The 23617-nt window shown below is 35.3% G+C and overlaps 1 protein-coding gene across 5 annotated transcripts in view; it reads right to left on the bottom strand.

Annotated features, from left to right (window-relative positions):
• Positions 1–22303, bottom strand: part of LOC129747096 (EGFR adapter protein-like) — a 258316-nt gene extending 236013 nt beyond the window's left edge. For 3 of the 5 annotated variants that reach the window (XM_055741116.1, XM_055741115.1, XM_055741118.1), the window contains exon 1: positions 22030–22303. The gene's annotated coding sequence lies outside the window, so the exon portion shown is untranslated. Of the gene's footprint in view, positions 1–21734 lie in introns of all 5 variants that reach the window. The other 2 variants (XM_055741112.1, XM_055741117.1) reach the window with 1 other exon arrangement.
• Between the last annotated feature and the right edge of the window lie 1314 nt (positions 22304–23617).

Raw genomic sequence — 23617 nt, 5'->3', positions numbered from 1 at the left:
CCTTAAAACTATTGACCTCCGACTATAATTCTCTTTATTTTCATGTTTCCCTTTCTATCTTTCTTTTTTCTATGGAAAAGTGATAAGTTAAGCAATCCATTGTAAAAAAAAACAAAAAAAGGAGTTTGGCTCCTTAAAACCAAAAGGTACGAGCCGTTTCAAATAAAGAAGTTATAAAAAAAAAAAATTTTGTCAATTTTGTCAATTTTGTCAATTTTGTCAATTTTGTCAATTTTGTCAATTTTGTCAATTTTGTCAATTTTGTCAATTTTGTCAATTTTGTCAATTTTGTCAATTTTGTCAATTTTGTCAATTTTGTCAATTTGGTCAATTTTGTCAATTTGGTCAATTTTGTCAATTTTGTCAATTTTGTCAATTTTGTCAATTTTGTCAATTTTGTCAATTTTGTCAATTTTGTCAATTTTGTCAATTTTGTCAATTTTGTCAATTTTGTCAATTTTGTCAATTTTGTCAATTTTGTTAATTTTGTCAATTTTGTCAATTTTGTCAATTTTGTCAATTTTGTCAATTTTGTCAATTTTGTCAATTTTGTCAATTTTGTCAATTTTGTCAATTTGGTCAATTTTGTCAATTTTGTCAATTTTGTCAATTTTGTCAATTTTGTCAATTTTGTCAATTTTGTCAATTTTGTCAATTTTGTCAATTTTGTCAATTTTGTCAATTTTGTCAATTTTGTCAATTTTGTCAATTTTGTCAATTTTGTCAATTTTGTCAATTTTGTCAATTTTGTCAGTTTTGTCAATTTTGTCAATTTTGTCAATTTTGTCAATTTTGTCAATTTTGTCAATTTTGTCAATTTTGTCAATTTTTAAATTTTGTCAATTTTGTCAATTTTGTCAATTTTGTCAATTTTGTCAATTTTGTCAATTTTGTCAATTTTGTCAATTTTGTCAATTTTGTCAATTTTGTCAATTTTGTCAATTTTGTCAATTTTGTCAATTTTGTCAATTTTGTCAATTTTGTCAATTTTGTCAATTTGGTCAATTTTGTCAATTTGGTCAATTTTGTCAATTTTGTCAATTTTGTCAATTTTGTCAATTTTGTCAATTTTGTCAATTTTGTCAATTTTGTCAATTTTGTCAATTTTGTCAATTTTGTCAATTTTGTCAATTTTGTCAATTTTGTCAATTTTGTCAATTTTGTCAATTTTGTCAATTTTGTCAATTTTGTCAATTTTGTCAATTTTGTCAATTTTGTCAATTTTGTCAATTTTGTCAATTTTGTCAATTTTGTCAATTTTGTCAATTTTGTCAATTTTGTCAATTTTGTCAATTTTGTCAATTTTGTCAATTTTGTCAATTTTGTCAATTTTGTCAATTTTGTCAATTTTGTCAATTTTGTCAATTTTGTCAATTTTGTCAATTTTGTCAATTTTGTCAATTTTGTCAATTTTGTCAATTTTGTCAATTTTGTCAATTTTGTCAATTTTGTCAATTTTGTCAATTTTGTCAATTTTGTCAATTTTGTCAATTTTGTCAATTTTGTCAATTTTGTCAATTGTGTCAATTTTGTCAATTTTGTCAATTTTGTCAATTTTGTCAATTTTGTCAATTTTGTCAATTTTGTCAATTTTGTCAATTTTGTCAATTTTGTCAATTTTGTCAATTTTGTCAATTTTGTCAATTTTGTCAATTTTGTCAATTTTGTCAATTTTGTCAATTTTGTCAATTTTGTCAATTTTGTCAATTTTGTCAATTTTGTTAATTTTGTCAATTTTGTCAATTTTGTCAATTTTGTCAATTTTGTCAATTTTGTCAATTTTGTCAATTTTGTCAATTTTGTCAATTTTGTCAATTTTGTCAATTTTGTCAATTTTGTCAATTTTGTCAATTTTGTCAATTTTGTCAATTTTTTCAATTTTTTCAATTTTGTCATTTTTGTCATTTTTGTCATTTTTGTCATTTTTGTCTTTTTTGTCAATTTTGTCAATTTTGTCATTTTTGTCATTTTTGTCATTTTTGTCATTTTTGTCATTTTTGTCATTTTTGTCATTTTTGTCATTTTTGTCATTTTTGTCATTTTTGTCATTTTTGTCATTTTTTTCATTTTTGTCATTTTTGTCAATTTTGTCAATTTTGTCATTTTTGTCATTTTTGTCATTTTTGTCATTTTTGTCATTTTTGTCATTTTTGTCATTTTTGTCATTTTTGTCATTTTTGTCATTTTTGTCATTTTTGTCATTTTTGTCATTTTTGTCATTTTTGTCATTTTTGTCATTTTTGTCATTTTTGTCATTTTTGTCATTTTTGTCATTTTTGTCATTTTTGTCATTTTTGTCATTTTTGTCATTTTTGTCATTTGTGTCATTTTTGTCAATTTTGTCAATTTTGTCAATTTTGTCAATTTTGTCAATTTTGTCAATTTTGTCAATTTTGTCAATTTTGTCAATTTTGTCAATTTTGTCAATTTTGTCTATTTTTTCAATTTTGTCATTTTTGTCATTTTTGTCATTTTTGTCATTTTTGTCTTTTTTGTCAATTTTGTCAATTTTGTCATTTTTGTCATTTTTGTCATTTTTGTCATTTTTGTCATTTTTGTCATTTTTGTCATTTTTGTCATTTTTGTCATTTTTGTCATTTTTGTCATTTTTTTCATTTTTGTCATTTTTGTCAATTTTGTCATTTTTGTCATTTTTGTCATTTTTGTCATTTTTGTCATTTTTGTCATTTTTGTCATTTTTGTCATTTTTGTCATTTTTGTCATTTTTGTCATTTTTGTCATTTTTGTCATTTTTGTCATTTTTGTCATTTTTGTCATTTTTGTCATTTTTGTCATTTTTGTCATTTTTGTCATTTTTGTCATTTTTGTCATTTTTGTCATTTTTGTCATTTTTGTCATTTTTGTCATTTTTGTCATTTTTGTCATTTTTGTCATTTTTGTCATTTTTGTCATTTTTGTCATTTTTGTCATTTTTGTCATTTTTGTCATTTTTGTCATTTTTGTCATTTTTGTCATTTTTGTCATTTTTGTCATTTTTGTCATTTTTGTCATTTTTGTCATTTTTGTCATTTTTGTCATTTTTGTCATTTTTGTCATTTTTGTCATTTTTGTCATTTTTGTCATTTTTGTCATTTTTGTCATTTTTGTCATTTTTGTCATTTTTGTCATTTTTGTCATTTTTGTCATTTTTGTCATTTTTGTCATTTTTGTCATTTTTGTCATTTTTGTCATTTTTGTCATTTTTGTCATTTTTGTCATTTTTGTCATTTTTGTCATTTTTGTCATTTTTGTCATTTTTGTCATTTTTGTCATTTTTGTCATTTTTGTCATTTTTGTCATTTTTGTCATTTTTGTCATTTTTGTCATTTTTGTCATTTTTGTCATTTTTGTCATTTTTGTCATTTTTGTCATTTTTGTCATTTTTGTCATTTTTGTCATTTTTGTCATTTTTGTCATTTTTGTCATTTTTGTCATTTTTGTCATTTTTGTCATTTTTGTCATTTTTGTCATTTTTGTCATTTTTGTCATTTTTGTCATTTTTGTCATTTTTGTCATTTTTGTCATTTTTGTCATTTTTGTCATTTTTGTCATTTTTGTCATTTTTGTCATTTTTGTCATTTTTGTCATTTTTGTCATTTTTGTCATTTTTGTCATTTTTGTCATTTTTGTCATTTTTGTCATTTTTGTCATTTTTGTCATTTTTGTCATTTTTGTCTTTTTTGTCATTTTTGTCATTTTTGTCATTTTTGTCATTTTTGTCATTTTTGTCATTTTTGTCATTTTTGTCATTTTTGTCATTTTTGTCATTTTTGTCACTTTTGTCATTTTTGTCATTTTTGTCTTTTTTTGACAATTTTGTTCATTTTTCTTCTTTTTTATTCTTCATTTTTTTAAATTTTGTTATCATTGTAGATTTGGTTAGTTTTGATAACTTTTTGTTACTCTACGTTCATACTTTCTTTTTTGTAAATTTCTGTAGAATGAATAAAATTTATTTGTATTGTTATTGTTAATTCTCTTGATGAATTTAGCTAGCATTTCTTTTTTCAATTGCAGAGCTTCAGAAAATGATTTCGGTCAACGAAAAATAAGAACAAAAGATCTGAAATAAAAAAATCTTAAAAAAGGCATGTATTCTGGAGTTCTTTTGATCATTAAGTTAATTTGAATATTCTATGAATACTTCGAAACCCGATTTCTCAAAACTTCTTCCTGCTGATCTTCCATGATCATGATCATGATCATAATCGAAAGTACTAGGCACTCCAGACACGAAACAGCTTAGCAATTGCAAGCAAGAAAAGCACATCCTTTTTGGAGAGAAATTTGAACCCATCCTGTTTCGGGTAAGGTAGGTAACTTGGGCAAAAGTGCAACAATTTTCCTAACTAAATGCAGCAGCAGCATCCAGATGACACCTACCCAAACCCCCTTAGCCGACAATTTTGACTGCCAAAATATGGGCGCAAACCGAAAACTGCCACACATATGTGTGTCTAGTCATTACGAAAATTTATTCACATGATGGAAGAGCTTTCTCCCAAATGAATGAATGTAATATGAATGAATGGTTACAAACCCATACATATATTTTTCGGGATTTTCAAAACTGAGAGGATGCAAGAATTCCTTCTGCCCTCGCTCTTCCGAAATTTCGTACGTTCGGTGTGAGGAAGAATTTTTGACTGTCACTGCTTTGTTGAGGGTTGCAATAATTTTCCGGAATGGAAGTTAAAAGCTTTGTGCAACGAAACTGCACTCGCCTGATGGTTATCTGTATGAAAGTATACTAAAATAAATGTTTGTAGGTGGAGTGATTCGAGCGAAGATTTTGGCTTTTGATGGAATGGGTCCTGATTTTAATTTGAAAACCGAAATGTTGAAGTTCATTGATAATTTATTTTAACTATACGTCAAAGAGAGGATTAAAGCTTTTAGATGTGTTTATAAATGATTCAACCAAGCGTGATGAATGTGGTAAATTTGTGCAATCACGACTCCTGCCAATAAAACTGAACTCAAAAAAAAATTGTCATATTCAACGTTTTATTAGCTTTTATTTGAATTCCATCTATGCTCAATTGAGGCATTTTACATCCTGATAATTACGGTGTACCACTTTGAAATATTTTCACATGAAATCCACTGCGAGAGCTGCAAAACCAAAACAAAATGTTTAATGAAGGCAATGCTAGGAATTTCAATAGATTTATGAACTTCAAAACAAACGCATCCACATTCACAAACAAACTGCAGGCTAAATAACGTTATAATTTGGAACATTTGCTTCAGCCCCGAGGCCATGTCCAACTGTTTGGGAAGTCAATTTCCCTCTATTGGTTGGCAATGGATATTCAACAACTAACTATAGGCGGGTGCGTTTGATTGGTATCGTGAACGAACTTTTGCCCATTGCAGAAGCCTACCAATATTCACGTTCCTCATTTCCATAGAATCGTTTGGCACTGAAGCTCTCCATAGCCATGGCAGCAATATTGGGTCGAAATTCACTCTCGATTCCGGGCGCGTGGCCATGTTTACAAAATATAATCATCGATATCATCGTCGACATTCTCGCCCTTCCGCCGGCCGACACCATGATGATCATCATCGGGGTCCTCTTGATTATGCAACGAGCAGCAGCCGAACTACGATATGTTTTTCAAAAGTAATTTCCAGTACATCAGATTCATTTCATTAGCGCAAGCAAAGCAGCAAGTCAATTTATTGTATTATGTGTATAGCACCAAACCGAATAGCGACAGTAGGACTAGCGACGCTTTTTTACTAGCGGGATTTCTGTCATTCGCAGGTTTGTTTTTCTTTTTTCAGTCCAGTAGGCGATTTCGATGCAGTACTCGAACATTGTTTATGTTATTTACTGTACATTTTCCTTAGGCCATCAATCGCATGCTTCAAGTCTCCTAGGAAACTCGCGCTGCGTCGTTATCATTTTCAACGTCGCGACGTTTGCGACGTGTCGCTAGTAGGCACAGCTGCTATGATTGTTAGCGCTCATATTTTGGATTTAATCTGCATGCATAATAACTATATCGGAGACAGCTTCCGCTGTTGGTTATTTTGACAGTGGAGGCGATGAAAATATATACAATAAAATAATTTCAAAATATTATGTAAAATTTAACAAGATTTTCTAATGCAAACACCTTCATTTATTTTGAACTCGGAATGATTTTTTTATAAGATAAAACATAAAAAGCTTGTTATCTCGGTATGCAACGAATAGACTGGGTAACAACTTAACCAGGCAGCTTTCCCAATGCGACATGGCTGTAAAAATAGGTTCCAAGGCTCTCACTTGATAGTTTTTTCGATTCATCATTGTCTGATGGATACTCACGACGTAAACCAAAGTTGGGAAGTCCTACACTTAACTCACTTTGTAATCTTCTTATGTCTTCAGAGTAGCCCCGGTGAACTAAAGTTTAGCAGCTCCTTGCAAATTCGCTATGCCGCATTGCAGCATCCACGCGGCATCTCACATCGTAGCTTTCTCGATAGATTCGAGCCATTGTTCTTCTGTTGACGTGGTGGACATATCGGGGTGAAGCGGGACCGCAATGTCCTTAACATCCGTCGTGTTACGCTTATTTCACCACCACGATTTTCATAACGAGAGTCTTTCTATTCCATCCGCTCAAAATCTTCTTTGTCGAAGTTTGATTTCGAGTCCGCGATTGCTTTATGTGCGAAAATCACCCAATTCTGTCTTCAGAGATGTAACAACCCAGCAAACATTTTTGCAGGTATATTTCTCAAAAACTTTGATATACGTTTCATATACATTATGCAATGATCGTATGAAACTCGAAAAAACAGCATTTACCTTCCAAAGTGGAGGCAATATACATACAAATTTTCAACTTCTGGCTAAAGCGATAAGAGTATACGATTTCGACACCATATTCATACATACTGAAAGTATGCAAGGGAGAACTAGTTTTTTCCTCTCAACGAATGCAAACCGTTGCCAGCGACAATATTTGCTGCTACTGTCATTGGGCAATTCTTGCAAATACACCATCTGATTTAAAGCAATCTGGTTGCACTGCTGGTCACAAAGAGAACAATAAAGCTGTTCTCTCTTTTGGCCCACGCGGGAGAAAAAAAAGGAACGAAATTGTCTTCAAAATCTGCAAACACGGCGGACTTTTATCATATCTGATTTATACCATTTAATCCGACTTCGAGTAACGATTTTAACGACCTTTTACTTGCGTTAATTGGAATTACGATTCGCAGTAACGTTTTTAATGACTTGAGTTAACATTTTCAATGCGATTTTATGTTTGCTGGGAAGGTAATATTATCAGGACCTGATTATCAGAAAATAATTCGAGACACACAGTTTTCTGTGGCTCAAATTCAACTGACTTTAGTTGCGTCTTTCAATTCTTTTTATAATCATCAAACATAGCTTAGCTTAGCTTGATTGACCACTCATATCCACCTTAAATCATTTAGGCCCGAGCTGCTTCAATTAGTCTTCAAAAATACCACGTTTGTCTCATGATTTTTAAAAAAATACTAGCTGATCCCATACGAACTCCGTTTCGCTTTCAATTTAGAATATGTCATGAACAGTTTGAATGAATGTCAATTGTCAGGCATTTTCCAGACGCATTTTCGAATGCGCTGTTGAGCAATCACTGCAAAAATGCGGAAAACGTTATATGTTCGATCACTTTTTTTGTCGTTTGCTACTTAATTTGAAACCAGGAATCAATTGACCGTGCCAAAAAAACCCCTTATATGAATTTTCGTCTCGATGCGATACAATCTCACGTAATTGTTGCAGAAACAAATTTAACAGTTAATATAGAAGACCCCCCTTTTTTTCCTTTCATATAAATATTGAAATCAGAAATCAATTGACTGTTGCTTGATGTTGCATGACAACGCTATTATTGCCCTTTCAATTAAACCCCTTTTGGTGTCCTCTTTAACAATCTTTAATATCTGAAATCGATTGCTCTTCCTTAAAAACTCCCGTGTGCAAATTTTCAAACCAATCCATAACATAATAACGTCAATATAGCAAAAACAGTGGAAAAATTGTATGAACGACCCCTTTTGTTGGCCCCTGGTAAAAAAATTGACACCTGAAATAGATTGTCAATCGCTGAAAACTCCCGTGTGCAAGTTTTCATCCCAATCCATTGTGAAATAACGTCAATATCGCAAACACAGTGAATAGTTAATATGGACGACCCCTTTTGCCGACCCCTGACCTAAATTTTGATAAATTAAATTAATTTTTTGGCCTTAATAATTCTTCTGTGCAAATTTTCATCTCAATCTGATGTATAATAACGTCAATATCACAAAAAAAATTGAAAAGGTTATATGGTTGACCCCTTTTTCCGGACACTTACACTAAATTTGATACCTGATCTCGTTTGCACGTTATTAAATATGTTTGTGTACAAATTGTAATCCGAATCCGATGTATAATAACGTAAATATAGCAAAAATAGCGAACAGTAAATATGGACGACCCCTTTGGCTGGTCCCTTACACAAAATTTGATTCCAGAAATCAATTGCATGTCCCAAAAAATATCCGATCACAAATTTTCTTCTCAATCCGATGAATAAAAACGTCCATATCACAAAAATATTGAAAAGTTAATATGGACGACCCCGTTTGCCGACCCCTGACCCCGAATTCATAATTTCTTATCTTCCAAAACCCCCATGTGCAAATTTTCATCACAATCCGACGTAAAATAACACCAAAAACGCGAAAACAATATTTGTCTTGTATGGACAACCCCCTTTAGAAGGGGTCAACCTAAATTCTGAAAACATTTTTCATCATTCCATCATGCCAATTTTCAGCTCTCTAGCTTTTAAGACGGCTGAGTCTATAGAGGACAAACAAACAGACAAAAACCCACAGAAATTGCTTTTTATATATATAGACAACATTGTATCCAATCATTCAATGCATTTCGAATTCCATGATCGTTGGCTAGGCTAAGTAGAACGAATTCCACATCGCCAATAGTTGCTGCTCCGTGAATGATTGAGGCCATAAATTTTGTACAAGGGCCAAAAGAATGCAGCTTGGGATTAGCAATGCATTCTCAATGCACAAAACTCATGCTCTCCCTTTCAAAAAAAAACAATAACGGCGCCGGCCACGTGCTGGTAGTCAATGAGGGATAAAGGAAGGATTGTTAGTTTGAAAATTCTTAGGATCAACCATAAACCTGTTATGTGTTCCAGTTTTCTTCAAAAGCTTGTTCTGAAAATCTGATACGTCAATATCATCAGCTGTAGAACCCGTCTATACGTCTGCGAATCTATATTCAAGTATCTCAGGAAGGGTTGAATTAGTCAGGATGTGGTTTGAATCAGGAGCCATTCTCGAAAAATGCTGTCGAATTTTCTAATAGCTAGCTGTTTCCCTCATTATAATCTCTTACACAACACTGATTCTGTTGTAAAATGAAATTATATTCCGTTATTTATTATTGAAAGCCCCACAGTGAGACGTGCTAACGGTCTAAGTTTCTCTTCATTTCATGTCTCACTGCTACATCGTCGGAGAGTGATCCAGAGAGCCGAACGGAAGAAAATAAACAAACGGCAAATACAAATTTTCAAGTCTTGATCCAACCCCAATCTACACAAGGGCGTACGCGAATAATTAAAGCATGGATCATCGTAAATCTGGACGCACTGTTTATTATACCATAGCGCTCCTAGTTGTTGAATCTGGAATGTTTTGACAGTACTTTGTTTTGGAATGTTTCCTCTATCAGTGCTGAATTTCATTACGATTACGACGAAAATTAATTTTGGACACCCACGTTAAAAACCCGACGTTCGTCGGTTCAAAAATAGTTAAAAACGGTCAAATCAACCGTGTTCAGCGTTCTCAAACGTTTCCGTGAGATGCATACTATCGATCGGTATGCTCATACCAAGCGTCATGAAACTACATTTGAAGATGTTGAGAACTATCAAGGTAAACCCAGAGCAGTCGGACTATGAGATCGCCAAGATATTCAATGCCGACTGGTGCACCGTTAGAAGAATTCGTCTGCGCCAAGGAATACGCTCTTATCGGGCCAGTAAGAAACCAATCCGTGCCAAAGGACGTGTCCGGAAGTTATACAACAAGGTTCTAACGAAGTAAGACGCACGCGAAGATGGATTTTGGGCAGCTTCCTGGAAAAAAATTTAGAAAGCCACTGGTCAGGGTGATGTCTCCGGCAAGTTCGAATTCGTTTTTGCAGATAAGTTTGCAAGAAAGTGTTTGATCTGGCAAGGTTTTTGCAGCTGCGGACGAAAAAGCCCGGTTTTTTGTGAAAAATAAGACCATGGACTCCGAAATGTACAAGGAGGAGTGCCTGAAAAATGTTTTTTTTCCTTTTGTTAGATCTCACAAAGAACCAGTAAAGTTTTTGCTAGATTTAGCTAGCTGCCACTACAGCGAAGAGGTACTACAGTGGTATCGGGCCAACTGGTGGATTTTGTCGAAAAGGACGTCAACCCACCCAACTGCCCTCAATTCCGCCCTATCGAAAAATTTTGGGCAATTGTTAATCAGAAGATGAAGAAGAATGGTAGGACGACTCGAAATGTAACAGAGGTGAAAGATTGTGGAACAAAATGGCCGCTGAGGTCAGTGAATAGGGTGCCCAAACTATGATGAGTGGTACTCGACGAAAAGTTCGAAAATTCATCAAAATAACATTGGAATAATTTTTTTATTACTTTTCCTTTAAAGTGCAATAAAAACCCTACACTTTAAGTTCAAAATATTTTTACTTTGTTTACATAGCTCCGAGATAGACCCGTTTTAATGCATCCAGATTTATCGTGATCCATGCTTTATTTTGGTACGATAAATGTTGCTATGAATAGTTGGTGATCCTCTCTCCTTCTAATGGGGAAATAGAAAGGGGGAGAGGGGGGCTAGCTTCCATTTTTTTACATAACTCGAGAGCTAATGACGCTAATGGAACCCAATTTGGCATGTAAGGGTATTAGGGTATGAGGAATATTTCAATAATAGTTTGCTATCCCTACCTCTTTTTAGTGGAGAAAAAGAAAGGGGGTACGGGTTTCCATATATTTTTTTGTGTAACTCGAACACTTATCAAGTAAATGGAATCAAATTTGACATGGAGAGATAATAGTGTTCTTAAAATGATTATTTGATTATTTGGGACCCCTCCCTTTAATTTCAGTGGAAAGATAAGAAGGGGGAGGGGCCTCCTATAAAAATTGTACTTTTTTTGCATACCTCGAACACTTATCAAGTTATCGGAACTAAATTTGACATGGAGAAATGTTAGGGTACGATTAAATTGAATGATACATGGCATACATGATTAATGGCATTTCGGTGAACTATACATTCTAATAGAATATCAAATGAAAGTAATGAAAATTTTAGACGGATATATTAGATTAGAGAAAAGTGTTGAAAATGAGCCAAGAGCGTGATTTGAGAAAACTTCTTGCCGCACAAGACCATTTGTCCCGCACCGTATCATTGTCTAGAAGAAGCAAAGTCGATAAGCTGCCTTTGCATTGATCTATACAATGATACTTGGATGGATGTCGGCCGGCTCAAATGAAATTTTCTATTGCGAGTGCTGGTTCGATCTGTTTTCGGGTTATCGTTGTTTGCACGGTAGCGCTACTACTATATTTATTTTAAAATCACGCTCTTGGCTCATTTTCAACACCGTTCATGCTTCCTTATCTAATCTCTCCGTCTATAAATTTCATTACTTTCATTTGATATTCTTCCTATTAGAATGTATAGTTCACCGAATTTTTTTTGCAAATCTGGAGTACTGAAAGGAAAATAGAATCGAATTTGACAGGAGATAATTTTTGAATCTCAAAACTATGTCTAAAATTATTTGATACAATCATTCCAATGAGGAAGCAGGAAGGGAGAACGGGGCCACCAAAAGACCGAGCTGATGCTGATCCCAAACCTGATTCCAGCACAATCCAAGACGGTTGAAGCCGTTGAAGGACCGTGCGAAATCGAATCCATGCGTGCGATCAAGTGCTTAAGGGTGACTACGCCTGTAAATAAGCGGAAATGGCGATGGCTGCCCTCTCGCGGGCCATGTCGAACAACTCGGCGATCCGCTGCAGCAGAAAAAGTGTCCTGGCGAGCAAGACCTCATCCACTGTGCGGAGCGGCAGCCTGGGAAGCAGTTTTGAGCAGACACTGTAGAAGCTCTGCAGCGTGTAGCGGCTGGTGAACCTGCGGGTTATCAGTGCATAACGAACATGGTCCTCGGTAGCTGCTGATGTTGTAGCGGGGGTCATGCCCATCTCACTCTTGTAAGTAGAAGATATCTTCTGCTACAATCACAGGAACATGCCCGATGTGCAGAAACATGCCAGAGAGGCCTCGATGTCCAGCTGGCAGCACCAGTGGGACAGCTCGAAACGCGGCCGGTGGACCCATCGTTTGATCCCTAACGTCGGATTTAGGATGAATCGGAAACATGGAGAGGTGGATTTCTTCATGACGCAGTTTTTGACTGGTCACTGATGCTTCATGCAGTACCACCACTGATTTGGACATGTGGCCTCGGCATGCTTACCGCCTGCGGACCAGACACTACAACCGACAACATCGTGCGGAGGATGTGTGAGGATGCCAATACTTGGCGCGTGGTCAGCAATGGGTTCACCCGGATCATGACTGCCCTGCGAGCGAACCAGCACCAGTCCGTGACCGGGTGTAGGATGACTCCTTAGCCGGGGAGCATCTGAGTATAGTGCGTCCGAATCTAGCAGTAGAGCATACAAAGACAAGACTTAACTTTCTGCGTATTCTGTGCTGCTTGATAAGTCGCGTGCGTGTGTAGGATATCTTCACCGTAACCGTCGCGGAGTATCCGAGTAGAACGCGCTGCAGGGATAAGACATGAACTTCTCCGCAGTTTATGCTCGTAGGGGAAAGAGTATTCACGCCGCGTAATATTCTTGGGTAGAGTGGGAGGATTTTCAGTCCCAAAGCCAAAAGCAGGAGGAAGACCGGACCACGATCGGAGTATTATGACTGTTCGGCGGGGGGCCTTCGAGTATTGTGCGTCCGATCCTAGCAGTAAAGCATACAAATATAAGACTGTACCTTCTGCGTATGCCGAGCTGCTAGCACAGAGAACAGACATCGGGCCCCGAACAAAAATTTGTTGAAATCGTGTGTGAGAATACTCACCTAAGTTTCAAACCAAATTCGTAAGTGGACTAACATCCACAAGATGTCGCTACCAGTACACATATTTTTCCATTTTTTCGACACGCTTAGAAATAGCTTATCTCAAATGAGGCCATTGCAATGTATGAGAGTAACACAACTTTTTGTGTGATAAATTTTAAGAACATCTTGATTTAAAAAAAAAATGCAAATCATATTTCAATCATATTTTAATCGCTGTCATATGTCCCAGCATATGCCCCATATGCTTCAATCAATATTGGCGCTGAATTGAAAGTTGAATTCCAAGTTTTAAAGTATGTCTGTCATTAAATAGTTTTCTATAACAGAGAATGTGAACATAAATGTAATAATTGTTAATTATGGGTCGGTATTCCGGTTGATGGTATCTTGTAACTCATGTTTATAAATAACTTAAATCATTTCTACTGATTACTAACCCTGAGTTACAAGTCCTCATATATCGATCTCAGGTAACATCAACCAGAATATCGAGTCATAGTTTACAATTATAACATTTATGTTCACATTTTCTGTTCTAGAAGTGTTAACTGAAATCTCAACACATACTTTAACACTTTGAATTCAACTTTCAATTCAGCGCCAAAATTGTTTGAACAATATGGGGCATCTGACAGCGTTCAATTGTGATTGAAATATGATTTGCATTTTTTTTTTAAATCATGATGTTTTAAAATTTATTACACCGAAATTTGTGTTACTGTCATACATTGCACTGGCCTTCTTTGAGTTAAGCGATGAGTATTAATTTCTAAGCGTGTCGAAAAAATGAAAACAAAAATAGGTGTACCGGTAGCGACATCTTATGTATGTTAGTCCACTTACGCATTTGGTTTGAAACTTAGGTTGGTATTCAAACACACGTGTTGAGCTCCAGCTCGAACTCTGTTCTCTGTGCTGCTAGGTACGTCGCGAAATCTGTATAGGATACCTCCATCGCCGTTAGAACGCGCTTCCTACGACGGAAGGTGCGCGGATAAAACTTGACCTTCTTCGAAGACGAACTCATATGGAGAAGAGTACTCACGCGGTGGAACACTCTTGAATAGAATGACTTCACGTCGCGCTGTCGGCGGGTGAGTAACTCGACTCGGCGATCATCCAAGTAGTTACGTAAAGCCCCGGACGTGTGCTGTGACAGGCGCGTGTCCAGGATAAGCTGCTCTCGATCGGCACACAAATGGGCAAAGAGGAGAGGGCTGCGAGCCAAACCAAATGGAACGAAGACCTCAAGTCGTTAGAGAGAAATCATTGATCTCTAGCAGTGGATCACCAACAATGGCAAAATGGCATGATGGGAGGAGTTCAAGGATGGACCACGAAGCCTTCGACCTGAGATCGGGGGTATGTAAGATGTGCTTCATTTTTATGGAAGATTTCGACGAAGCCACTCAATCCTGCAAACGCCAACAAGCAACAGTGGAGAGCGTTCAAACATCCAGGTAGCGCCCCGAGGAAGGCAAGAATCTAACATTTGTGCAATTCCTTCCTCCAATTAGTCCCTTCAGGACCTCGTTATCTGACTTAAAAAACCATCCCGCCGCCTTGTTAGCATCTGTCAACTCGTGCTTGCCGTTCTTGGGCTTGAACCCATCATCCATTTTGCTGAACGTCATTGGATATGTGCTGTTCCTGTCTAACACCGGATGTGTCGACCATTTGCACCCGTAATTCCCCCCTCGAAGGCCTGGATGTCAAAGGTGAACAAGCCGTGCAAGCACTATCACAGTCGTACATAAGTCTGCTACGCTGCAAGTTGTTGACCCGTTGACCTCAACTGTGGCCAACGTTTAAGGGTCCTTCCGTTGTCTGAGACGAGTCACTCCGTTGCTCACATGTCCCTTCTGCTCCAGCTCGCCGCCTGTAGGACGCAACCCTGAATGTTTCTAAATAAGGATCGTTTGCAAAAAATCTTGGCCCCCGTGATTCGTACAATTTCTCAAATCTATGCTATTTTGGGTGAGTACGACAGTTTTCGATAATGCGTGATGATTTTGTGTACGTTTGTAGGAAAATATTAAATACAAGTAGGTTTTTTTTGATTTTTTTTCTGATTGGATCTAGCAGGTATATAGTTATGATGTTAACAGAAGTGGTGTACGGGTTCGTATTCTGAATATTAAAGTTCAATCAATTTGTCCCAAATTAAAAAAGTTCCTACTACTTTTATAATTCAAAGAATTTTCCTTTGAGCATATCAATCAAAAAAAACTTTTTCCAGATCATTTGGTTGAAATTCAAGAAAGTTAAAAAATGCAAAACATTGAATTTTTGTTGACAAATCTAAACAAAAACTAGGCATCCTTCACCAGATTAGACAATGATTAGTGCTGCACCAAGCTCCAAGAATTTTGCATTTTGCTAGGGGAATGAGATTTTGAATATTTTTTCAAATGGATTTCTTCAAACATTGTGAATTGTGAAGTCCCGGCTCCACTGCTTTCGGCTGCTGCTGTATCTCGCTCCATTTCCGACTGTTGGCTTTTCCTGGAAGTAAAACACGAGTAACCAAAACACCAGCCAGTACTGAACTGTGGGCTGAAGGCATGCAGACAGGATATTATGGAAATATCATTCCCATGGCTTCCTCAATATCAGAGCGGCAAGATCAACAAAACAGAGTCCGTGGCCGCGGCGCCTATCGGAAGCCCAATTCATCAGCTTGGGCTACACGGATGCGACGTATGGTAAAAAGTGTGGCGCGTCGATGGCAACAAATTATTATAAAATGGTGGTGATTTGTTGTCGGCTGATGAATATCGGCGTACGATGTTGCTGAGGTCATTAGCGAACTTGTTGTTGTTTTGGCAGCATGGCGGAGCACACTTCCGGCCAGTCGGTGAATCGACCCAGCCTTAGGGCAAGCAGAACGTTGTTAAATTTCCATCGTAATGCCACCGGAAATCAGTTCGATTAGATTGTGCTCCAATTGAAACTGAGGCAAGGCAAGGCATCGCACGGAAATGCGAATTCCGTCGGACGTGATTTGTGTTTGATGCACCATCCCATTCATGGTCCTCTAAATCAGTTCGAATCCGCAATGTATCATTCGCGATACCTAGGATCAGATAAGCGGAATGTGCGTTTCGGGTGCAACAATACGCGTGGAAACGTTTGAAGCTTTGATTTAGAGTTGAATCGATCCTAGTTTATTGATAAACGTTAATTAGAGTGAAGCTATTCGTGATTCGTTTAAATTATTATGTGGCTTTACATCATGTAATATTTTCAATATGATCAGCTCATGAACAGAACAACTTTGAGATACATTTTAAATTTAATTCTCACTGCAAATAAACTTTTCAAGTTTAAACTTAAGCCAAAAAAATTAATATGAATAATAAAATTTGAATTTTTTTGGCTTTACTTTGCTAGAGTTATATGAATTTTGTGATGAAAAATTATAATTTGTAAGAACCCATAAAAAAGGTTGAATGGAGGAAATCATCTTGAATGTTGGTTCAGGGACGTCTGGGGGTATGTATTTAACAGAATTCCAGGTATTAGAAAATCTCATTTAAATTAAAATAAAAGTTTGAGCATATTGAAAAAAATATCTTTTTACCACAACTCGAAAGGAGATACTCGTTAAAAATAACAAAACCATTCTTCCTTTTTTTTATTCCTAAACGTTATTTAAAACTCAAAACTTAACCATTTAATTACAAAAACTGTCATATTTTATCCATCTTATCCAATCATTTCAGAAGTTTAAATATTTAAGCAAAAAGACTGAAATTTTCTACTCATCTTTTTGAAATTTCAATTTCTCTCGTTACATACACATAAATAGTAAAACTTTTGCAATGTGGGATCTGATTTTTTTTAAATTCTGAATATCGCATAAATCCCTTATGGAGTCAATATAAAATTTTCCTTTAGAGATTAATTTTGGACCCTTTTATGCAATTTTTATCTATATGTTTAAAAATGGATGTTTGTCTGTCTGTCTATTCCCTATAGACTCGAAAACTACTGAACCGATCGTCGTGAAAATTGGTATCTGAGGGTTTTTGGGGTCGGAGATGGTTTCTGTAATACTTACAAACCCCTCTGATTTCATAAAAGGGGGGCTCTCATACAAAATTAATACAAAAAATTCAAAATTCGAACAATTCTCAGGAATTTCTGAACCGGTCAACGTGATACTTGGTGTGTAGCCATTCTGAAAACCGTGTATAGTTTCTATAATGCTTTCAAACCTCTCCAAATCCAAAAAGAGGGTGCCCCCATACAAAATTCACGAAAATTTGACACCATTCGAACAATTTTAGGAAACTTTTCAACCGACTAACGTGAAATTTGGTGTGTAGCCGTTTTCAAGACCGGGGATGGTTTCTATAATACTTTGAAAGCCTTTCAAACCTAAGAAGGGGGGACTCCTATACAAAAATTAACAACAATTGACAAAATTATAATCTTCGAAAAATTTTTGTTGAAAATTGATAAACGTAAGTGTTTTTTTATAATGAAAGGATATTTTGAATTGACAAAAAAGTTTTATCAAAATTTCATGATATATTATTTTGATAGTGCCATTTGCCATTTTCATAAATTAAGACCCTCATCTATCTATCTACATATATAAAAATGAATGTTTGTCTGTCTGTCTGTTCCCAATAGACTTGGAAACTACTGAACCAATCATTGTGAAAATTGGTATATGAAGGTTTTTGGGCCCGGTTCCTAAATACTTACAAACGGCTCTGACTTGAAGGAAGGGGGGCTCCCATACTAAATTAATGAAAATTTTCAGAAACAACTGAACCGATCAACATGAAACTTGGTGTGTAGCCATTTTTAGGACTAGGAATGATTTTCAAAATACTATCAAACCCTTCCGAATCCTAAAAGGGAGGATTCCTATACAAAATTAACAAAAATTTTCGTTAACTGCTAAGCCGATCAAAGTGAAATTTGATGTATAGCTATTTTCGAGACTGGGAATAGTTTCTAAAATACTTTAAACCCCTTCAGATTAAAAAAAAAAGGAGGCTCCCTTACAAAATTAACAATAATATTAAACAATTCGAACAATTAACGCAAACTACTGAACCGATCAACGTGAAATTTGGTGTGTATCAATTTTCGAGGTCTCTGTAATACTTTTAAACCCCTCCGAATCCTAACAGCAGGGGCTCCCATACAAAATTACAAGAAGTTCAACACAATTCGGACAATTTTCGTAAACTACTTAACCGATCAACGTGAAATTTGATGTGTATCCATTTTCAAGACCAGGAATGGTTTCCATAGTACTTTAAATCCCCTTCAATCCAAAAAATGGGGGGCTTCAAAATTAACATTAATATGAAAGATTCGAACAATTAACGTAAACTTCTAAACCGATCATTGTGAAATTTGGTGTGTAGCCGTTTAATGGTTTTTCCAATCTAAAAAAGGAAGGCTCTTATTCAAATTTAATTTAAAAAAAATGGACACAATGTTAACAATTCTCGAAGGATTATTGTTAAAAATTTATAAACGTAAGCGTCGATCTTTTGAACTGACAAAAATTTTTTAACTAAAATGGATGATATATTGTATTGATAGACGCTTCCTATTTTAATGAAAGAAGACCCTCATATTCAATAAATGTAACATACATATTATTAACAAAAACAGTGCCTTAGTGTTTTATTGTTCAGTGTCTAAGTGTTGTTGTATTGAAGATCCCTCCTATTTTTTCTTAAGGGTGGCTCCTTCAACCTTCGCTTTAAATAATTTTTAAGTTTAATTTAAAAGGAAGGATAGAATATTTTAATTATAATAATTTTGACGCACCTAATATTTCCAAGCAAGGGGTAGCAAAGCACACCGGGTCAGCTAGTTTCAAATAAAAATATAGACTTTAAATGTGTTCAAAAGCATTGATATAATTTTTTTTTAACTTAAAAAGAAACAAATCAAGCATGGTTGGTCAGTTCTAGATTGTCCATTTGCCGGCCATTTAAGCGTTCCCGGGAATCGGGAAATCTGATGATCCTTTTCCCGGGAATTCCCGGGATTCCGGGAAAAATTGAAAATTAGGATTCAAACATGAAGATCTTAACCTTCTACTGCGTTTTACAAGTTATTATCAATGTAGTATTTTTTTATTTAAAGGTTGTTTAGAAATCATTTCAAACTTTTTTAATGTCTAGAAAATTCAATAAGCAAACCAAAGACCCAAAACCAAAGCACTTCAACCGACAAACTGGTTTAATTCTAAATGCAAAAACTTGAAGTTATTGAGAAAGATTTCTCACAATCGATAGAAATTAGTTAGCTAGACTTCAGGTTATTTATCAAATATCGTAAATTTTCAAATAACTATCCATTTGTTTCACAATATTTAATTTTTTGGTGATGGTTTTGCTGCTGTCAATAGTATCCGAAACTGAGGTTTTGAGGTTCTTTGTCCTTTTTTAGTGTTAAAAGTTTTCGATTGGAAAAACATTTCTTTCTTACAAATTCAATGTATTAACCGGATCCAAGAAAAAAATATTTAAAACTATGCCATTGTTTTCCATGCCCAAGGCGGCATCCATAAATTACGTAACGCAAAAAATGCACTTTTTTAACCCCCTCCCCCCCGTATGTCACGGATCGTAACATTTCGACGTACCCCCCTATGAAAGTTACGTAACGCGGATAATAACCCCCCCCCCCCCCCAGGTTTTCGTTTACTGATTTCTTGAGGTAAAAACAGATTTTAACATAATTTTTTTAATGTTCTTCAAAACGGAATTAATATCTATCCAAATCGCTTCTTAGTGCTCATTGATGATAACTCTCTGATAAAATATATTGATTGTCTTATTGCGAGTTGCTCTGTGCTTGTTAACTGATGATCTACCTTGTTTACTTTATTTTGTTCATACTCCTGCAGAACTTATTATGCAAAATATACTCCACTTAGTAATATTCGTCGGAATAATCAAAATTGCACTTTCAAAACCAATTGAGAAAAATTGTAAAATTTTCGTCTTATAGTTGAATTGAGTTCTTAGGGGTATATTTACAAATATTCGGTTTTCCGCTAGATATTTCACGTATATTCAATACACTTTTAAAGGAGTCTATCTCAGAGTCTTTAAAAAGGAAAGTTTTCAAACTAGTTTCAATTATGTTGTAACTTACAAATTTTAAGCTGATTTTGGTTTGCATATCATTCTGCAAAAATTGCATGACTTAAAAATAGTAGCGATAAAACTGAAATTTTTAAGGAAAATCGTTACGTAACGATGAGCATACCTCCCCCCCTCCCCTATGTCACAAGTTGTAACACTTGAGCTTACCCCCTCCCCCCCCTAAGAGCGTTACGTAATTTATGGATGCCCCCCAATCTGATTCATTTTTTCCAATTTTATTTTAGTTCGCAGACTTTTAATAATTGATACTTTCAATTTTTCTATAGCAGTGAAATGTTTAATATAGTTTTAACTAAATATTCTCTAATTTAAAAACAACAACAGAACTCCAAACCGGTAATCTGAAACAATATTTGTTTCTCTAACTTCTCAATAGATGACGCAGGATTTGCAAGTAGTTGTAATATAATATATACAGCATTTGACGTGTTCGGCCGCAAAAATGGCGTTCAAAAATGGGATCACCGGTGTTAGTATGGATACATTTGTACCTGATTGAAAAAGTCCAATTTAAGGAGCTTGGAAATGCGTGTATTGTATTCCTGGTCAACAGCGGCGTACCACAAGGAAGTCACTTGAGACCTCTGCTTTTTATTACTGTAATGAACGAGTTCCCCGAAGTGCTGCGTGAAGTGTTTGTGCTGATCTACACAGATGATACGAAAATGTTCCTTCCTGTTCGGAATTTGTTTAGGCCTTAATATGAAAAAGATATTTCACCAAAAACATATGTGAACATACACAACAATTGAAACATTTGAAAAAATATCGCAGTCTTTGCTGCAATCATAATTATTTTTGATCTTACCTTATCTAGAAGTTTTAGAAATTTATATGATCTCAAATCTTATACAAGGTTGCCGAAATCACAGAAAAAACTGTAATTTCACAGAATTTTGAGCAAATTTTCATCACAGAATCTGTGTCACAGATCAAAGAATTTTGAAATTTTTACGGATTTCACAGAATTTTTGAATTTTGAATGGTTTTCCGAAATTATAATTTTTTTGGACAATATAAAATTTAGATTTCTTACTTTGAATTAGAAAAGTATGATAAGATTGGTAATGGTAATTGATTTTGTCCAACTAAAATGTGAAAAAGACTCTATTTATCATGAACTTTCTATGAAATTCAAAGAAATAGCATCACAGAAATCCATCACAGAATTTTTGGGTAAAATCTCAGAAAGTCAGATTTTTTTTCTAAAAAACACAGAGTTTTTTTCGGCAACCTTGATCTTATCTCGATTCATGCGTATTTTTTTCATTTTTATTCTGTTTTTATCCAAATTTCCTTAATACTAAGCATCGAACAAATCAATTCAAATTTCATTTGGCTCGTACGAAGAGTACAAAAACAAGTTAATTAACAACTTCCTAAACTCACCTATCAATTCTCTATCCGGGACTATTATTTCCGCTTCGACATCAAAAGCATTCTTCACACCTCATTGAAATTCTTCCGGGAATATCCATCACCATGAAGCGGCAAATTCCTCGATTTCACTCAGCCTCATCAAGCACCATTTCCCCCAGGGCACAGTTTCGGCGCAAAACCAAATCACCGTTTAATGATAACCAAATTACTCCACCTCGCAACACATTACAACAACCCCTCTACAGACTATTTCTCTACCGGCAGCATTCCCAAAATATCCTAACAGCAGAAAAAAAAAACTCACCGAAAGGCGCGCAAAACTGAACCTGCCAATGTGGGTATCGCCAAAAACGAGAACAGACAACAGCTGGGCATTCGTTGCAACGGCCAAAACACAAAACAAATCCAATCAAATTACACTTTCCCAGCTGAGTGAAATGATGATTCAACTCGCTTTTCCGATTCAGTTACAAAACTTCGCCACAGACACCGGATGTAGTTGGTACCTAGATTGGAAGGATAGTTGAGAGAAAAAAGCGCGCGCACAACCGGAGGAAGGACGATCCGAACGATTCCGCACTTGCCAACCGACTAACGAGACTAATTTCCCAGCAGTTGTGGAAATTTAATCTTTCCCCGTCACTCGGGGACTTTGTTGAGAGGGAGGGAAACGAAGCGGGAAAATCCTTTTCTCCCACGATGACAACAAATGAATCCACCAAATACCAAAACGCTTCAATCGAACCGGCGAATTTTCCGACCAAAGTCCTCCCCGGAGGCTGAAAAGGGATTTTCCGAGAGCGAGAGAGATGTTCTGGGCAGTTAGGAGGAAATTCCTCTCAAAGGGAAAATAAACCACGTGGATGGTTGCTCTCTGTTATTGTAACAACTACCCAGAGGGCTGATGTTTATGGAGATGAAAGGCGCCAAAACAAATCTGGAAGGTTTTTTTTTCTTTTGTAGGATGCTACAAAGGGCTTTTCCATTGACTCAGTAACATTCTAGTAAAAATGGGAAATTTATATATTCTGATTTAAGTCGAGTATCTTTGATCGAAATTTCAAACTAACAACACTTAAATATCTTCCAGCAAAATTGGAATTTCTTGAATATCAATCTAAGACTCAGACTTATCAATTATAAATTGATCACGTTTATTTTCAAAAAAGATGACATCAAATGTGAAATAAAATTTACCATAGAAATAAAATTTATTTTTCAAACATCAGAATTGAAAAAATGTATCTATACAAATGTTCTGGGCAGTATTTCATGACTGACCCTCAAACAGCGATTGTTTGAAAAGCGCATGCTCGCAGAGAGTCCAAACATGATTTCATTCATGTATTTTGGAAAAACCAGAATAGGGTAAAGAGTTTGGATCTGGTCATTTACTAAGCTTGAAAAAAATGTTATCATTAATTCATTTTTTTAATAAACCTAAAATTTTTTTTTCACTTCCTTCGAAAACCAGAAGGGCCGGGTAAAAATTTAAATCCTTCTTATGTCACTTGTTGTTAAAACATCACGAGGGGGAGGGGGGTCACTTCCATCTGTACCGTTGAGCCGTCAACACGTACGCCGGAGCATCGTATCGTTGCTGTGTACCTGCAGGAACTTTTGACATTATTTTATATTATTAATAAAAGTAATAAGAAACCATCTTCTTCTTATCTTCTTAATATATAAAGATGAGTTGGACTATATATGTTTGTATGCTCCTTATACAAATCCACACCGCTTAACCGATCAGCCTGAAATTTGGTACAGAGGTGTTTTTGGACCAGGGTAAAGTTTTAGTAATAGTTCTGAGCCCCTCCCACATAACAAAAGGGACCCTCCCATACAACTTTGGTTTTTTTCTCACGAATCAAAAGTCATGGCACCCATTT

This window comes from Uranotaenia lowii, chromosome 2 (assembly GCF_029784155.1).
Source record: "Uranotaenia lowii strain MFRU-FL chromosome 2, ASM2978415v1, whole genome shotgun sequence".
NCBI lineage: Eukaryota > Metazoa > Arthropoda > Insecta > Diptera > Culicidae > Uranotaenia > Uranotaenia lowii.
This window is presented reverse-complemented; position numbering and strand designations above follow the sequence as displayed.